Genomic DNA, 17,200 nt, shown 5'->3' on the forward strand with positions numbered 1-17,200 from the left:
TAAATTATAATCAATGAAGTGCATTTAGAGACCCAGTCGGGAATCGCAGTCCGGGACTCGCATAACTGCACCGGTTTAACCTAATAATTGGTAATTAAATTTGTAATAAGGAACCGCCGTTTTCTTGTTAAGGTTTATCACCTAATAAAACTTCACCCATTTTTAATAATTGATTAAAATCAATCCTTCATTAAATTAAATCCCCCCTCACTGCACTTACTTCCCTTTTTAATGAAACGTTTCGTGGGATGGGTATACGCAGTTCTTAGTGTTGTTTTCCATGGTCCAGTCTTGGTTCTATCACAGATGTCGTATTGATATGTGTCGGATATGGTATGGTTTTGGTTTCCTGTTTTCGTTACGGTTCCGGTTACGGGTACGGTATGTAGTTTTTTCTTTTATTGCCTGATACGGGGTTCAGGGTGTTTGTTTAATGCATCGCATGAAGCTTTCGGTCGCATTTGTCTCGAGGTCATGTCAAATTTTTTCTAGGATGTGGTTTGCTTGGGGTTAGTAGGTCGGGTCACGTTTTGATTGGTAATTCTCTTATCCTTGGTTTTTGTCTGTTGGTTTGCAGGCATTCTCTTTGATTGTCTGTGTTGTGGTGTGTGTGTAACCATCTGAATGGCGCCTTCTCATGCTCCTCCCCCTATCCAGTACGTCCCACTAGTTAGTAGGGATTACTCGTCCCTACTTACTTTTGAGCCCCTCACGAAGGCAGGACTTGCTGCTTTTGTGGCCACTCCTTTTCCATTACTTCCAGAGGATCCGTCCGTCTGTGATGAGTTCCTGGCCTCTTACAGCAAGAAGACAGGAGTAGTCCAAGGCATGTCTATGACATTGACGTCTCGCGGCTTAGGGAAGGCTTTGTCCTTACCCTCTAAAGGGGAACCTTTCGTGACCACTCGACAGCTCTTCTCTAATGAAGAGATTCTCAAACTGTTGCAGAAGCAGACAAGGGAAGTCCTTGATGTTAAGAAAGTGATAAACTCTTCAGGAGTTTCGTTTTCTATGATTACTGATCCCGTCTGGAAGACGATGTGCCAGTTCCTTCAGGACAGGTTCATGCCTGCCAAAACGCCATCACACTATTTGTCCAAAGAGCTTTTCACAGCTTCCAGGATGGTGCTAAAAGGAGTTGCCATTGATTGGAGCACATACCTCCTTACTAAGATGGATCAGCATTTTGTTAAAGTCACGAGGGGTAATGTTACCAATGTTACCTATGGATCATATTTGTCTGCCTTCTTGACCTATTCAGGTTTACAGAAGACTGTGCCTCCACCTCCTCCATCAGATCCAGTACCTCCTCCTCCACCTTCAGAAGAGTCAGCACCTATTGACATTGAGGATGATGATTCTCCGCCTCCCCTGGTCATACAGCGCAAACGCTTGAAGAGGGTAGCGGATAAAGCCCCTGCTGTACTTCCCTCAGTGCCTATCCCTGCTACTTCTGGTAGTGAACTCCCTGGGTTTCTCACTTGCAATAATCTATTTCGGGCACATAGAGAAGGATCCTTGGATATCTCCGTTCCTTCCCTGAACAGTCTCGTTTCAGGAGATGCCATTCCTTTCCTCTGCAAGGATATTCAAAGTTCCATTGAGTTGTCAGTGACAGCCTGTGTTCAACAGCTGTACGCATCTTTCTATGAGGAGCTCATGCAGTCCAAAGACCAGTTGGATAAGGCAACCTCTGAATTATCTTCTACTAAGGATACCCTAGCAGATCTATTCAAGCAAATGGAACAGCAAACCCAACTGGTTGCCACTCAAAGCGAGGAGATTTCTTCATTGAAAACCCAGTTATTCGAGGCTCAGTCACAGGTTACTAGCCTTTCAGTAGAGAAGGAGAGGATGTCCAGTGAAGCGAAAGAATTCCAAGTTCAATTAGATGACAAGCTTTCAGCTTTACAGATGGCTAATGACACAGTGGCCAACCAGGCCTCCCAAATCCAGCAGTTGCAAGATCAGCTTGCAAAGTCCCGCTCTGTTCCTCCAAGCCCTCCTGTTCCATTAATTCCTTCTCTTTCACAGCAGGACTTGGCTGCCCTACAGAGACAGGCTACTTTGTGCCCTTTATTCCAAGACAAAGTGGAAAGATTGCAGTCCAGAATGGACTTATTATGGTCTACCTTTGAGCAATTTCAGGACTATGTCTTACCAGACCATTCTTTCTTTGTCCACTACCACTTACAGAAGCTGGTCTTCTATATGAAACTTTCCACGATGGATTTACCTTTTCCAGAGGATGGCTGGAGTGGGGCTTGGTCTGCTGAGTTGTTGACAGAGGTAGTCAGAATGCTCTTTGAAGATTCTGTCACGCCAGACACCATGTTGATGTCATACATGTATCTCCGAGGAGATTTGTTAATTCCAGATGAAGTAGATATGGCATGGTATGTGGGGGATGTGGTCTTACAGGCTGTTCTCTATGTCAATCATTTGGAGTTGCGTATAGCTGAAATGTTTCAAAGTTATTCCTCCAAAGTGCCTGATTGTCAGGATAATTCGTGGCATCCCATGATTGAGTCAGTGGTCCTAAATCAAAGACAAAACACAGCTCCTACCTTTGTACAGAGTACTAACCAACTGCGGCTGGATCTTTTAACCTATCTTTCCAAACATAATCCATTTGATGCTACTTTCTTTGATGCCTATCAGAGACGATCTCTCTTGGGACCTTCTGTTCCTACCCTCCTTTATTATCAACAATTGGCTCACCGTTATGCTATATATTTCTCCCTTTGTCAAACTCATTCCACAGTAATTTTACCACTTCTTTTCCAACCTTCCAATTCCCCTCAAATTCCTATTTTCACTTATTGTTCCTTTATTGAGGATAGGGTATTTTCCCCTTCTCCACCCTGTCCTTCACCCCTCATAAATGTACCCTCCACATTTCCTATTTATCAATTAACACCTTTCCTTAGTGATTCCTTACAAATTTCTGCCACTCCTTCTTTAACCTTTTCTTCCTTTTATGATTTTTCCTATCCTTCCCTACATCCACTTTCTCTTATTCCATTACCCTCTCCTAACACTTCCATATCTCAACCACCTCAGTTGGTTAGTGACTGTGCCGGTTTTGATAATCAGATTTCCAGAAGAAGGGGATGGAGTTCGGATGATTGCCTTACAGGACCGCAGATTAATTGGCCAGTAATTCCAGGGGAATGGACAGTTTCAAGTCAAGCTTATCAAAACTATGTTCATTTTGCCCAACAATATTCACAGTCTGCAGATCCCTCAGTGAGATTAACTGCTCCCTTTGCTTGGTACCTGGCGTATATGCATAGGCACTCCCATACTGATTCAAAGCCTATCCCAAAGTTGTGCATGAATGTCAATGTTAGCATTGATTCTCAACAGTTGGAGATATTGTATTTTCATGCCCTTTGTTTGCCTAGCAGATACCTGGTCCTGTTGGAAAGGATGTGTTGTCTCCAATTTTTTCAAAATCCTCCTAAAAACTTTGTAGATGAATCCTTATCTATGGATCGATTCAGACAACATCAATCTTTTAAGAGGGATCATCTTCATTGATACCTTTCCAATGTATGGTGCAAGCTTTTTAATGCCAAACTCTTCTTTTTGAAGAAGTCATTCAGATGGTTGTGTTGTGTATTAGTGTTAGTGTTGTGAGTTCATTTATGTCAAACGAACGTGGTGGATTTTGTGTACGAGCTATGTTTTGGAGATTTGTTAAGATGGGGTCGTGGTTGGAGAGTTGAAGCTGATGCAGAAGAAGAAGAAGCAAACTCTTATATCCTTTACAAATTTGTGATTTTTAGTTTGATAAGAAGTGTTAATGTATAAAAGAGTTTTCCTTTCTTTGTATTTTTATATCAGAAACAGGTTATAAGATGGGGTCGTGGTGGATGGATTCTTTGTATGAAGATCTTGAAGATTAAAAGTGAAGCTTTGAAATGAACTTGTATTCCCTTTTTCCTGGGTCGCGAGGACGCTTCCTTATTAAGTGTGGGGATATGTTAAGTGTTGAAATGACTTGTTTTTTGGATGATTTTTGTTGTTTTTGAGAGCTGAATGGTTGATTTTAAGGGATGATTGATTGGTTTGGAAGTGGATTGAGAGTGTTTTGGATGATATTGATTGTGTTTTGGAAGATCATGATGTTTGTTGATGTTTTTATGATGTTTTGATAGGTTCTGAATGGTTCTGTATACCTTTTGTTTTGTTCTGTTTTGGTCTGTTTTTGTTCTGATTGTCTTCTGTAAGGAGGGATGGAGTATGGATTGATGAAGAATGAGATATTGTGAAAGCTTAGTGAATGGTTTGTGAGAGTTTTGAATGGTTTGAGAGTGAGTTATGTAGTTTTGATGACCTTCTGTAACCTTCTGTAGGTCTTCTGTTTCTGTTCTGTTTCTGTTCTGTTTCTGTTCTGTTCTGTTCTGTTTCTGTACTGTAACTGTTCTGGTACTGTTCTGTAGACTGTTCTGTAAGTGTTCTGTGGAATGTATGTGTGATTTTGAGGAAAGTTTTCTAGCCTTGGAAAGAGGTGAATACAAGTGCAAAAGAGCTGAAAGAAGTGGAAGAAGTAGCTGCTGAAGACTCAAGAGAAGACTAGAGTGAAGTGACAGTAGTGAGCTGTGAAGAGACACTGTAGTGGCTCTGGTGACCTTTCATATCAGACATACCTCTTGGGAGGGGTATCCACGACCTAAGAGTGATTATTGAGAGTAATTTTGGAGAGATTGTAGTGAGGATATGATGTATTATTGATGGAGTGTGTGAGAGAGAGTCAGAGATAGCCAATTCTATTGAAACAAAGTGATTGTATATGAGAAATTGAGAGAGAAGACTATGAAGATATTGAAGATGAATACTATGTGATGTATTTCCATTCAAAGATGGTGTACTTCTTTGTTTTCTTTGTGATATTGATGGATTTTGTGAAGATATTGAAGAATATGGTTGATTCTATTAAAAACCGTGGGAGATTTACATGATGCTGCATGAAGATTTGTTGTGCCTGGTGTTCTTTTCTTCATTGTGATCATATGAAACATGATAAACAAGCTTGTTGATGTTACAAGATAGATTTTCTTGCAAGAGAATTCCCTTTTCCTTGGTGTTCCTCTCGGGGCTCCAACCCTAATGTTAATTGTGGAATTTGTCCTCCCCTGTTCTTCTGCTCAAAGCAAAATACTCGAGCTTGCTAGGGTGGGGAAGTGATGCTTCTCTTGGATAGGCGACGGCTCCAGGGTCTCCTCTACTACTCTTTTCGCCTCTCCCAGGGCTTCCTGAACTATGGTTGTTAGTACTCCTCCAAATCCTATGGTTGAAGCCTTGAAAGCAAGTTTTTCCCTTTCTGACTCCAGTGTGGTAGCTGGAGACTCCCCTCCTACTACCCTTGTTGGTGTTGTAGCTAGTATCTTTGCCGCACCTGTATTGTCTTCCAAATGTAGGCATTCCAATTTACCTCATGCAAGAAGGTGTTTGCTACAAGGCTCTCCAACAATGGTGCCTATTCTATTCATGAGCATTAATTATATCTCTAGCTTGAGAAGAGGGTATGGACCACTTTTGCCTATAGCCAGATGGTGGAGTTACGAATGTCAGCCATGCTAATCCCATATTTTGTGTAGACCTTCTTTTTGTCCATCCCCAGCATCCCATATACGTCCCTCTTTGGCCTCTTCTCTATCTTATCTAATAATCCTATGGCATTTTCCATGATTTCTAGACTAAGGGCAATTTCCACCCTTCTGGAGGTCTCTTCTTGCCTAATGGTTACCATGTTGTTGTTCCTTTGGACATCAAAAGTTCTCACGAATTCTGTACATTTGATGTGGTTGATGTCTTGCTCAATCTTCTCCAAGTAGTTGGCAAGATTACATCGTTCTATCATTTGTGCCACTACATCTTCGAATGTCACCACTCCTTCCAAATTGTGGATACTGCGGTATTTTAATTAGTTAAATGCTCATATCTCCATGGCTAATCCATATCTTATGTGCTTCTCCTCTGATAAGAAGGGTAGCCTTTTGGCTTTATCCTATTGACCTACCATTTAGGTTCATGTTACCACACAATAGTCCACAATTAGTTCTCTTTAAAGGGCATCTCTTGCACTAAAGATAATGTGATTAGAAATATTAGTGTCCAATGATGAAGGATATAACCCATAAAATAAGAATTCTAACACCAATCAATCCACATATTTTTACACATTCATTATTCCCTTTAAGATTGAATGCCTATTTTGAGTTTTTATCCATTTTTCTCTTTTTCTACTTTTACTCCCACCCCCTTGGAAAGGATGAAAATCCTTCCTAGGATTGTGCGAATCAAGGTATATGGGCATTCAGTGTGTCCATGGTCTGCCTTACTTTTTCAAGAGCCAATCGTAGAACTTGGGATTATACTCTAGAGTCGCATAACGGTCCATATCTTGAGAGTAAATACCCACTTGCATGATATACGTTAATACATCAGTCAAGAGGTCACCGGAGTTGAGTTGACTTGCAATGTGGAGTTCCTCCTCCATTAGGATTCTATCCAAGTATAGGTGGAGCATGATATTGTTTTCTAATGGCTGATTCCTTGTTATGGCTAACACTTTAAATGAGGTTGGGGCCACATAGGTCCGATCATACTCAAAAGTCTTGATGGCATGTCATTGCTCCACATTGGCCATGATTTGGTAACCTTCAGACAAGTTAATGCGTGGTACTTCCACTTGAGGATTCTCAATGGGTGTGGCAAGTTTGGTTTGAGAGATTTGGAGTTCGATTGATGCTGTGTCATCATGTTTTGCAGTGGTGATCACCTTAGAGTCATTAGGCAGGAGCTCACTCATGAGCGGGTGCTCATGGACTCTTGGTTGAGGTTTGGGTCGATAGACCATTTGAGAACTCAAGGATTGAGCACCCTGCCTTTTAGTTTTCATTTTTCCCATGTTTCGATTAATGTTTTTGAACCTTGGTTTTTGGGACATGAGATTGAGGATGATACATAGCCCTTGAGAGTTCAAGCACCCACAGGAAGGTGGTACCCTCATAGTATGCTTGGGCTCACGATAGGGCTTTTGGAACCCAATACTACTTAATTACGTGTGAACTATAGGAGCGCTAACTCTGCCGTTTAAGCCTAGAGTTTGAGGCACGGAAACTACGCATTCCCAATGATTGATATTTATGAGATTGTGGTCTTTGCTCAAGGATCCCCTTGAGTGTTTGGGCCACTTCAATCTCTAAGACAATATTGTGGTCTTTACTCAAGGATCCCCTTGAGTGTTTGGGCCACTTCAATCTCTAAGACAATATTAATTAACTCTCCCACATTTTTATTACTTTCTGATGGGACCTGAAATGGTCCGACAACTGGCTATAGCACTAGCCGGACCTCTGACATACACAAGACAACCCCACGGCCTCATGGTCAGGAACATCTATAGGACACATTGCCCTGCCATCGTACATATATTTTGCGTTTGTATCGTGTTTATAGTCCAACCCTTAACCTTCCAAGACTCCTCAAAGGGAGACCCTACACATTTTGGTGTAATTCACCACGTAGAACAACATAGGAGACACCCCTCGACTAATTGACGTGGCCCCACTACGACCCTCTTACACCTTGGGGATTGGCCCCTCGATGTGTTACTAACACATATAACACATACGAAACAAAATTCGCTCTTAGTACCAATATTATATCATTCTAGGAATGTACCAATCATCACTTAATTGTCCCCTTGGACCCTACCATTTAGACCTACAACTTGGGTGCCTTACTCTCTCCAACGTGGGTCATTTATACTTCAACCAAATACTATGCATACCAGGAATAAACACCATGTGTATATGATTCATGCAAACATGGATGCTTTATTTTGTGCACAAACAATTATGGTTTAAAATCAACCTATGTATCGTGCAAAAACAGCCCTTTTAATGAATTTCTGCTAATACGCAATGCCTCGTTGTAGGAACCTAGCACCAAGGCTAACCTCGTGTTGCTAAATCCATTATTTTCAAAATAAACCGCATCCTAAATGTTATGCATGAAAATAACAACTAAAATTTTTATTATTTCAACGTTTAAACTATTGTATAACATCATCCTCCCCCTCACCGTTTAAATTTTGTTGTAGTGCATAGGTGTAGAGGATTTTTATGTCATTTTTTGTATGTAAAAGCAATAAATATGCACTTTAACACAAAGGACAAGGTCAAACTCAGGCTTAACCTCATACTTCAACCCCGTCAGGTATTCACATTCATAGATCTTATTTTTTTACTTTTTTCGAACATAAAAAATCTCTTTTTCTCTATTTTTCTTCTATTTTTTCTATTTATTTTTAATAAAAATAGATATTTTCTTATTTTTTTCTGATGACTGATCATTGGAACTAAAACTCAATATTTTCTCTTACTTTATCCCATGTCCACTCATTTTTTCCTACTCAAAATCAAAAAACTATCAATTTCCATCAAAATTAGTGATTTTTCGGGTTTTAAAAATTTATAATTGCTGTAAATCAATACGGGTTCTGCATAACAATGATTCCAACCCTCAAACATAATGCAAGGAACATTCAAATAAAAGTTCAGCCCATGTACACACCATTTAGACCATGAACGATCAAAAACAAGCAAAATTCTTTCATAAAATAGAGCATACCGTCTTTTTGCGTGTTTTGGGTTTTTTGAATATTTAATTGAAACTGTGTATCGACCAACCAACCATGGATTTCAGCATAAATCTTCATCCTTTAGTCTCCTTAGCCTCTTAGAACAATCGAGTGCCTCCCGGACAAGCATCCATCTCCCGATTCTCTTCTTGATTCTTATCACATGAAATGCCTCTTAAGGGGAGAGAAAGGGAGGAGAGAGAAAGACAAGTTTTTTATCTCTTTGCTCAATGCATCAATTCTTGATCAGATTATGGTGATGGAGGGCAAAGAATAGAGGCATCTCAAGCCCAAGAGGATTCTCTCTCTCTCTCTCTAGATCGGAAAATGGCCAATCATTGCCAAGATGAAAGGTGCCCAAAAAAATGTGCCCCCCTCCCATGGCGTTTCATTTCTTGTCATTAAGCTCTTTGTTAAGAGCTTTTAAGCTTTAAACCAAAAATCTAGTTCATGGCTTGTTAGTTTCACACTTCCGACAAGTGGGTTTTTTAGTTTTGAAAGGACAAACGACGTCAGAATTGAGATCTGTCTAGACGGGTGGTTCAGTAACGTCAAAATCTACAAAGCTCAGTCCTATCATGCTCTTTCCGACTTCTGAATCTAGTAGCCACTTCACAACCATGAACCTTGCGAGGTTAAAATGGGAGATCAAACGACCTCGGAATGGAGATTCAAGACTTGCGTTGGATTCCTTATGTCGTTTTGCATCTAGGAAAACTCCAGCTCGGCCATCTGCCACCTGTTTGATTTTTCATGCAAATAAGCACTAGCGCTTTAGGGACTTGCCGCTTAAAATTGTATTGATTGTAACCACAGCCTTCGATGAATTCTATTTTTTCCCTGAAATTCAAAATTTTTGGCTATTTTTAAGCACTTCTCAGCATCAAAAATCGTCTGTCATTGACGATCACGGGATAGGACGACTCAGTCCGTCGAATCCCATGAACAGATCTACACATAAACATAACCAAAAAGAGCATCAAGCTGATATAAAATAGATGCACTCCAAAACACATCACAGCTCTCACCCTACCCCCTGACAAAACCAAGGCATGAAATCCACGAGTAGGCCTAGCATAATCTGACAGAAAGTCTAAAGCGAGTCACTGATCAACTGCTCCAACACAGCCAATGCTAAAAAGAACTATCAGAGAGGTCATCCTAAGTGGTGATCTGAACTACTTACCTAACTAAGGACAACTCAACTAGGAGCTTCTACTAGGCGAGAACTCATATAGCCTGATCAAGAAATATTATCCTTTAGCACATTGGGTCTTTTAGCCTCTTATTTTTCATACTTGGGCGTGTAAAAAGGAGGAAGCTGAGCATAGTGACTCAAGGAGAACAGGGCATCGGCCTTAAGTCGTGTCTCGGTACCCAAGAACCTACCAAGCCCTCGCAAGGCAACATACAATCCTTTTTTAACGCTCACTTTTATTTTCGCTCCAACCTTCTTGTATTCTTTGTTTTTCAGCTAGATGCCACCCCTTGAAAGACAAGGCATTGGCCCCGGGTCTTGTCTTGTCCCCAAGAATCTACCAAGCCTCCGCAAGGCGATAAACAACAACTCAAGGATTTTCATTTCTTTCCTTTTCTAGTTTTATAGGGGTTAGAACCCATTTTTACACACCTCCGTATATTCATATATTGTCTTTCAGATATTTAGGTTTTTACCTCTTTCCATCATTATTTTAATAGGCTTCTCTAACTGCCTCACAACTAACAAGAACTCCTAGAACGGCCGCCTAGCAGGTCAACAGAACAGGGTCACTAGAATTGTCTTCTAAAACAAGTCTTTCAATGCCCAACAATGCCTTTGCAAGGGGTAATGACTACTCAGACCTTCCCCATACATACAGAGCCTAAACCTGGGACTTCATGCCTCGAATGCCGGTCCCCAACAAACAAAAGAAAGTAACCCTACATGCACATATATCATTAATTAATTAAGGGAAAAGGCTCGAAAAGGGGACGAAACCACCTAGAATGGCCACAAGAAGCTCCTTCGCAACCAAGGCTCCCTCCAGCGACTTCGTCAACCTGTATGATGCAATCACTACAACAAAAAACCCATTAATTGTACCTACACCAAACAGACATAGGGTCCTCTTGGCCTAAAGAAATAACACATTTCACTGCAAACTAGCTAGCATATACATCACATTCTATCAAACTAACCAGGATACCAAGGATAGCAACAATTGGAACGGCGAGCCCCATGCTACTCATGCCACGCAGCTCAAGGCTTGATTTTAGGCTTTTGTAAATCCACTACCCCAAGTCTTTCTACTGATATAACCTCGATATGGCCTATCCTTCCTTGGATACCATTGGCTAGGTGAATGGCATCATTGGGCTCGCATGTCCCACATTTATTGTCATCCAAATGAACTGGTCATTCAAGCGGCTTAGAGGCTCCTTTGGTAGAAAGAATCACAACTTGGTGCTCATTCGAACCTTCCCTATTTGGGTTTTGACATAAGTCAGTGTTGCAACCAAAACTAGGTAGGGTTTCAATGTGAGACCCATCACATGACTGTATCCTAGGGCAGTGCATATTGTCAGACGTATCATTATGGCCTTTTATCACACCTACATGGGAATTGATCACAATATACCCACATGGTGTTATTAACCTTGTATCTAATGCACCATCCACATTTTGAGAGATCTTGGGTTTCCAAACCCACTCACATCCCTTCTTGCATTCTTAGGCTGCCTTGACTACCCACATTGGTCCAATGGACTCACTGTGGATTTATTGCTATAGCCAGATGGCCTCACATCCTTATGACCTCTATTTAGTACAAGTGGACCTTTGGCATGATGCATCTTCTTCGTACGAGAGGTCTTTACTTGCTTTTGTCCACTCTGCAACTACTTAGCCATAGGAACCATGCTTTTACTAAAAGGAATAGAATTGAGTCGAAAGCATAATTCATCACTAAACTGAAAAGGCTTCTCAAGAGCCTTACTAGCAGTACAACTAGGACCACTCATAGCACACTTATTCATACTCATAGGCCGGATGGGGGGTATACTATCCCTATTATTGCCATTTTCTACTTGGAGATTTTGGCTACCAAGGTTTCCCTCATAGGCTGCCTTGGTATCAACAAGTGAACTATATCCTTGTCGAAATGGTTGGAAGCTATGATGCACTTGTACTAAGCAAGGAAAACTCCAAAAGTTTTCCCAACATCTCTGAATATGTCCCTCATAATCAATGGCATGCATCTTTGCTTCCCTTAACGACTTAGGATTCTGCATTCCCACTTAGATTTGCATGTTAATCTCTAAGCCACTCAAAAAGAGCTCACATAGCACATCACTTGGCAATGCAGTAGCTCTTCTTGGCCAAAGCCTCAGAATATCATCAAAGGCTCTAGCGTATTCTTTAACAAAAGGATAGGACTCGTGCCTAATCTGCATCAGCTGCCCTAAAACTTGGTTCATAGGCACCTTCTTCTCATATTCATCTAAAAATTTATCACATAGCTCATCAAAGGATTTAATCGACGCTCCTGGGAGGCTCCAGTACCATTTCCTAGCTTCTCCCTTCAAGGTACTTGAGAATACGAGCATCCGATGAATATCATTGAACCCACTTGCAAGGCAAGTTAGGCCGTATTCTTGTAAATGCACCATCGGATCCTCATTAACCAGCCCATGAAACACTGGGAGATCCTTATGAGGAGGAGGGCATTTAGTCATTTCCTTCAGGATCAGCACTAGGCCATTAAAATCCTCATATTCCTCTTGACCTAGTACCAGTGTATTAGGGTCTTTAATTTTGTCAACTTCCACCTTTACTGGTGTTGAAAGGTCATTGCCTCCATGAACTTCCCTTTCTGCCAACTCATAAAGTGGTTTAGAGAGGCATATAGCTCCTAGCATGTCATTCTGATCCTTTCTCAGAGGATCTTCCATATCTTGCCCCTTCCTAGGCAGTTCCATGATGGCTTTATCTAGGAGCTTCTGCCCCTCGTCAAAAGTAAACTTATCCTTAGCATTTAGGTCTTGGGGACCGTCCCTTTTAAGCAATGGTTTTCCCTTTACAGCTAGGGCTTCTAATATCCTTGTGATACCTAAAATTTTGGCACGATGCCCCACCACATGGGATGTTTCAGCCATAACTGCGCTCCACTGTATGTCGAGTTTTTTCCATGGCACTATGGTTTTAGCATAATCATTTGTTGATGCCATGGCCACCATAGCTTCCAACATACCGGTCCCATGCCCTCTAGGTTGACGGATGGTTATACATGATTTCTCTTGGGTAGAGACCACACCAAGGCGAACCTTGGCCCATGCCATCGCATTAGAGGATGGGGTAACCACTAACTGGTTACTCTTCTCATCACCTAAATTATCTCCTGTAGAGGACTCATGCTCTACATAACTAACTAAGTCCATCAGTAAGTTTTGTATAGGAAAAGCCAAGGTTTTCCATCCTTGAACAAACCCTATTTTATGGTTAGCTTAGCACACTCCTAATGGAAATTATAAACATATGTCCCTTCATGACCTAGATTCGAAGACCGCCACTTATAGGCAGCTCCCGGAAAACTCACCACTGTTGGGACCTAAAATGGGCTGGCACTGGCTATAGCACTAGCCAAACCTCTGACATGCACAAGATAGCCCCACGGCCTCACGATCAAGAGCGTCTACAAGATACATTATCATGTCATCATACATACATTTTGCGTTTGTATTGTGTTTATAGTCCAACCCTTAACCTTCCCAGACTCCTCAAAGGGAGACCCTACACATTTTGGTGTAATTCACCACGTAGAACAACATAGGAGACACCCCTCAGCTGATTGCCACATCCCCAACTGCGACTCTCCTACACCTTGGGGATTGGCCCCTCGATGCACCGCTAACACATATAACACATATGAAACAAACTCCACTCTTGGTACCAATATTATATCATTCCAAGAATGTATCAATCCTCACTTACTTTTTCCCTTGGACCCTACCGTCTAGACCTACAGCTTGGGTGCCTTACTCTCTCCAGCGTGGATCATTTGTACTTCAACCAAGTGCTATGCATACTAGGAATAGATACCATGTGTATATGATTCATGCAAACATGGATGCTTTATTTTGTGCACAAACAATTATGGTTTAAAATCAACCTATGTGTCGTGCAAAAATAGCCCTTTTAATGAATTTCTACTAATACGCAATACCTCGTTTTAGGAACCTAACACCAAGGCTAACCTCGTGCTACTAGATCCATTATTTTCAAAATAAACTGCGTCCTAAATGTTATGCATAAAGAGAACAATCAAATTTTTTATTATTTCAATGTTTAAACTATTGTATAACATCGTATTCCCCCTTACCGTTCAAATTTTGCTGTGATACATAGGTGTAGAGAATTTTTATGTTATTTTTTATATGTAAAAGCAATAAATATGCACTTTAACACAAAAGACAAGGCCAAACTGAGGCTTAACCTCATGCTTTAGCCCCATCAAACATTCACATACATAGATCTTATTTTTTTAATTTTTTTGAACACAAAAAAACTTATTTTTCTTATTTTTATTCTATTTTTTCTATTTATTTTTAATAAAAATGTGTATTCTTTGGGTTTTTATAATGACTCATCATTGGAACTGAAACTCAATATTTTTTCTTATTTTATCCCATATCCACTCATTTTTTTCCACTCAAAATAAAAAAAACTATCAATTTCCATCAAAATTAGTGGTTTTTCGAGTTTTGAAAATTTATAATTATTGTAAATCAATATGGGTTCTGCATAATAGTGATTGCAGCCCTCAAACATAATGCAAGGAACATTCAAATAAAATTTCAACCCATGTACACACCATTTAGACCATGGACGATCAAAAACAAGCAAATTTCTTTCATAAAATAGAGCATACCGCCTTTTTGCATGTTTCGAGTTTTTTTAATATTTAATTAGGACTGTGTATCGACCAACCAACCATGGATTTCAGTATAGATCTTCAACCTTCAACCTCCTCAGCCTCTTGGAACAATCTGGTGCCTCTCAGACAAGCATCCATCTCCTGATTCACTTATTGATTCTTGCCACATAAAATGCCTCTTAAGGGGAGAGACAGGGAGGAGAGAGAAAAATTGATTTTTAATCTCTTTGCTCAATGCATCAATTCTTGATCAGATTATGGCGATGGAGGGCAAAGAATAAAGGCATCTCAGGTCCAAGAGGATTCTCTCTCTCTCTCTGTAGATCAGAAAATAACCAATCATTGCCAAGATGGGAGGTGCCAAAAAAAATGTATCCCCCCCCATGGCATTTCATTTCTTGTCATTAAGCTCTTTGTTAAGAGCCTTTAAGCTTTAAACCAAATATCTAGTTCATAGCTTGTTAGTTTCACACTTCCGACAAGTGGTTTTTTCAGTTTTGAGGGAGCAAACGATGTCAGATTTAAGATCCGTCTAGACAGGTGGTTCCGTGACATCAAAATCTACAAAGCTCCGTCCCATCACGCTCTTCCTAGCTTCCAGATCCAGTAGCCTCTTCACAATCCCGAACCTTACGGGGATCAAATGGGAAATCAAATGACCTCGGAATGGAGATCCGAGACTTACATTGGATTTTTCACATCGTTTTGCACCTAGGAAAACTCCAGCTTGGCCATCCACTACCATTTGATTTTTCATACAAACAAGCACTAGCGCTCTAAGGACTTGCCGCTTAAAATCGTACTAATTGTAACCACCGTCTTCAACGAAGTCTATTTTTTTCCTAAAATTTAAAATTTTGGTTATTTTTAAGTACTTCTCGGCATCAAAAATCATCTCTCACTTTCTCTTAAAAAGATCTATGATTTTTTTATAAAATTCTTATTTAGCAATCCCAAGATTTTGTCCCAAAGTAAATTCCATCTTACTACTCAAAATCCTTTCTTCCTACACTTTGTTCAAGTCTATAATTGTTCCAATGTCGAACTATAATTTATATGCCGAAATTTTTCCTTTAGCTTTGCTTTAATCCTACTTTATTTCCTTTGACACATTTTCCACAAATATAAAGCACATTTAAGTCCTACATGATTATCAATGCAATACATCTCAAGCAAAACCCCTTCAATTGAGTCATACTAGTATTTTTATATCCTACCTTCCAACCACACGACAACGAGCAAGGTGAAACAAGGATAGAGAGAGAGAGAGAGAGAGAGAAAGAGAGAGAGCTAAGGGATTCAAGAAAATATTTTTCCTACATTAATTTTTTGAAGTTTATAGTATGCAATGTCAATGCTATTCATTTTTCATGCAATTGTTAACCCACCACCTCTTAAGGGATATCAAACGATACTTAAAAGACCTCAAATATTATCTCACATGGGTAGTAACGAAAGTGGAGTTAGGATTTATGCTTGAGAAAGAGATATGTAATTATTCATTGAAATGTCCTATCATATAAGTAAACTATGACACGTTCTTCCAATACAAATGCTCAAAATCTTCCAATACAAATATTTTTTAAATCTATGGACTTCTTAACATGTATAAAATTATTTAATTTCTTTTTTCCAAAACCATATTTTTCAATCTATGGACTCCTTCACTAATTCCTCATAGCAAGAGAGTCCTCACATCTCCCGAAGAAAATTTACATCCAACTAAGGGTAGAAAAAACTGGATTGTTCCCTTTTCTTTTAGTACAATATGAATGTCTCCAAAAAGGGGACTACATCCATGATTCCATTTGTTGCCACTTCTCTCACAAGAGTACTATGCTACCCACAAATCCCTTATGCAAGTCTCACTTAGATAAGCTCTTATATAAAGTGACTCGAGGTGTTGAACACATGGAACCATAGCACATTCACAATTCCATTTGTTGCCACTTCTCTCACAAGAGAACTTTGCTAACCATGGTTCCTTTGTGCTAGTCTTACTTGCATCAACTCCTATATAAAGTGACTAAAGGTATCGAATACATGGAACTATAGCACTTTCAAGGTGGTTAATTTTCTATCTTTCAAAAGCCCCATACATACCATTGAAGATTAGATGGACCGTATGATTTGAAAATCTACAATTGATCCTATCATACAAAACATGAGTAAATTTGCAAAGCAATTAATAATTCGTGTTGATCTTTCACCTTTAATTTAAAAAATATCAATAAAACTCATCACAAACAAAGATAGATAACAAATCCATTATTCCTTTGTTGTTTTTAACTAGCGCGCCATCAAGCTCAATTCAACAATAGAAATCAATCATTTAATCACATTTCTTCTTGCATTTTTGCATATAATGGGCTCCATACATCCTCCTATAATTACTAAAGTAAAAGATTTTTCAATCCCACTTACAACATGATATTGTAACTTGTTATAAAAGATTGAATAATCTTACTTATACAAACCTTGGCTACTTTGACAAATCTTGTTAAAGCTATGTACTAATGTAGAACATGTTTATATACCTTATTAACATGTTCATTGACATTGATACATACACTCATACATCAAAGCATACACATAGAAGATATTATATGCCTACATACAAGATATAGTATAC

This window comes from Lygodium microphyllum, chromosome 18 (assembly GCF_053477565.2).
Source record: "Lygodium microphyllum isolate KBCC chromosome 18, Lygodium_microphyllum_v1.1.10, whole genome shotgun sequence".
NCBI classification, from domain to species: Eukaryota; Viridiplantae; Streptophyta; class Polypodiopsida; order Schizaeales; family Lygodiaceae; genus Lygodium; species Lygodium microphyllum.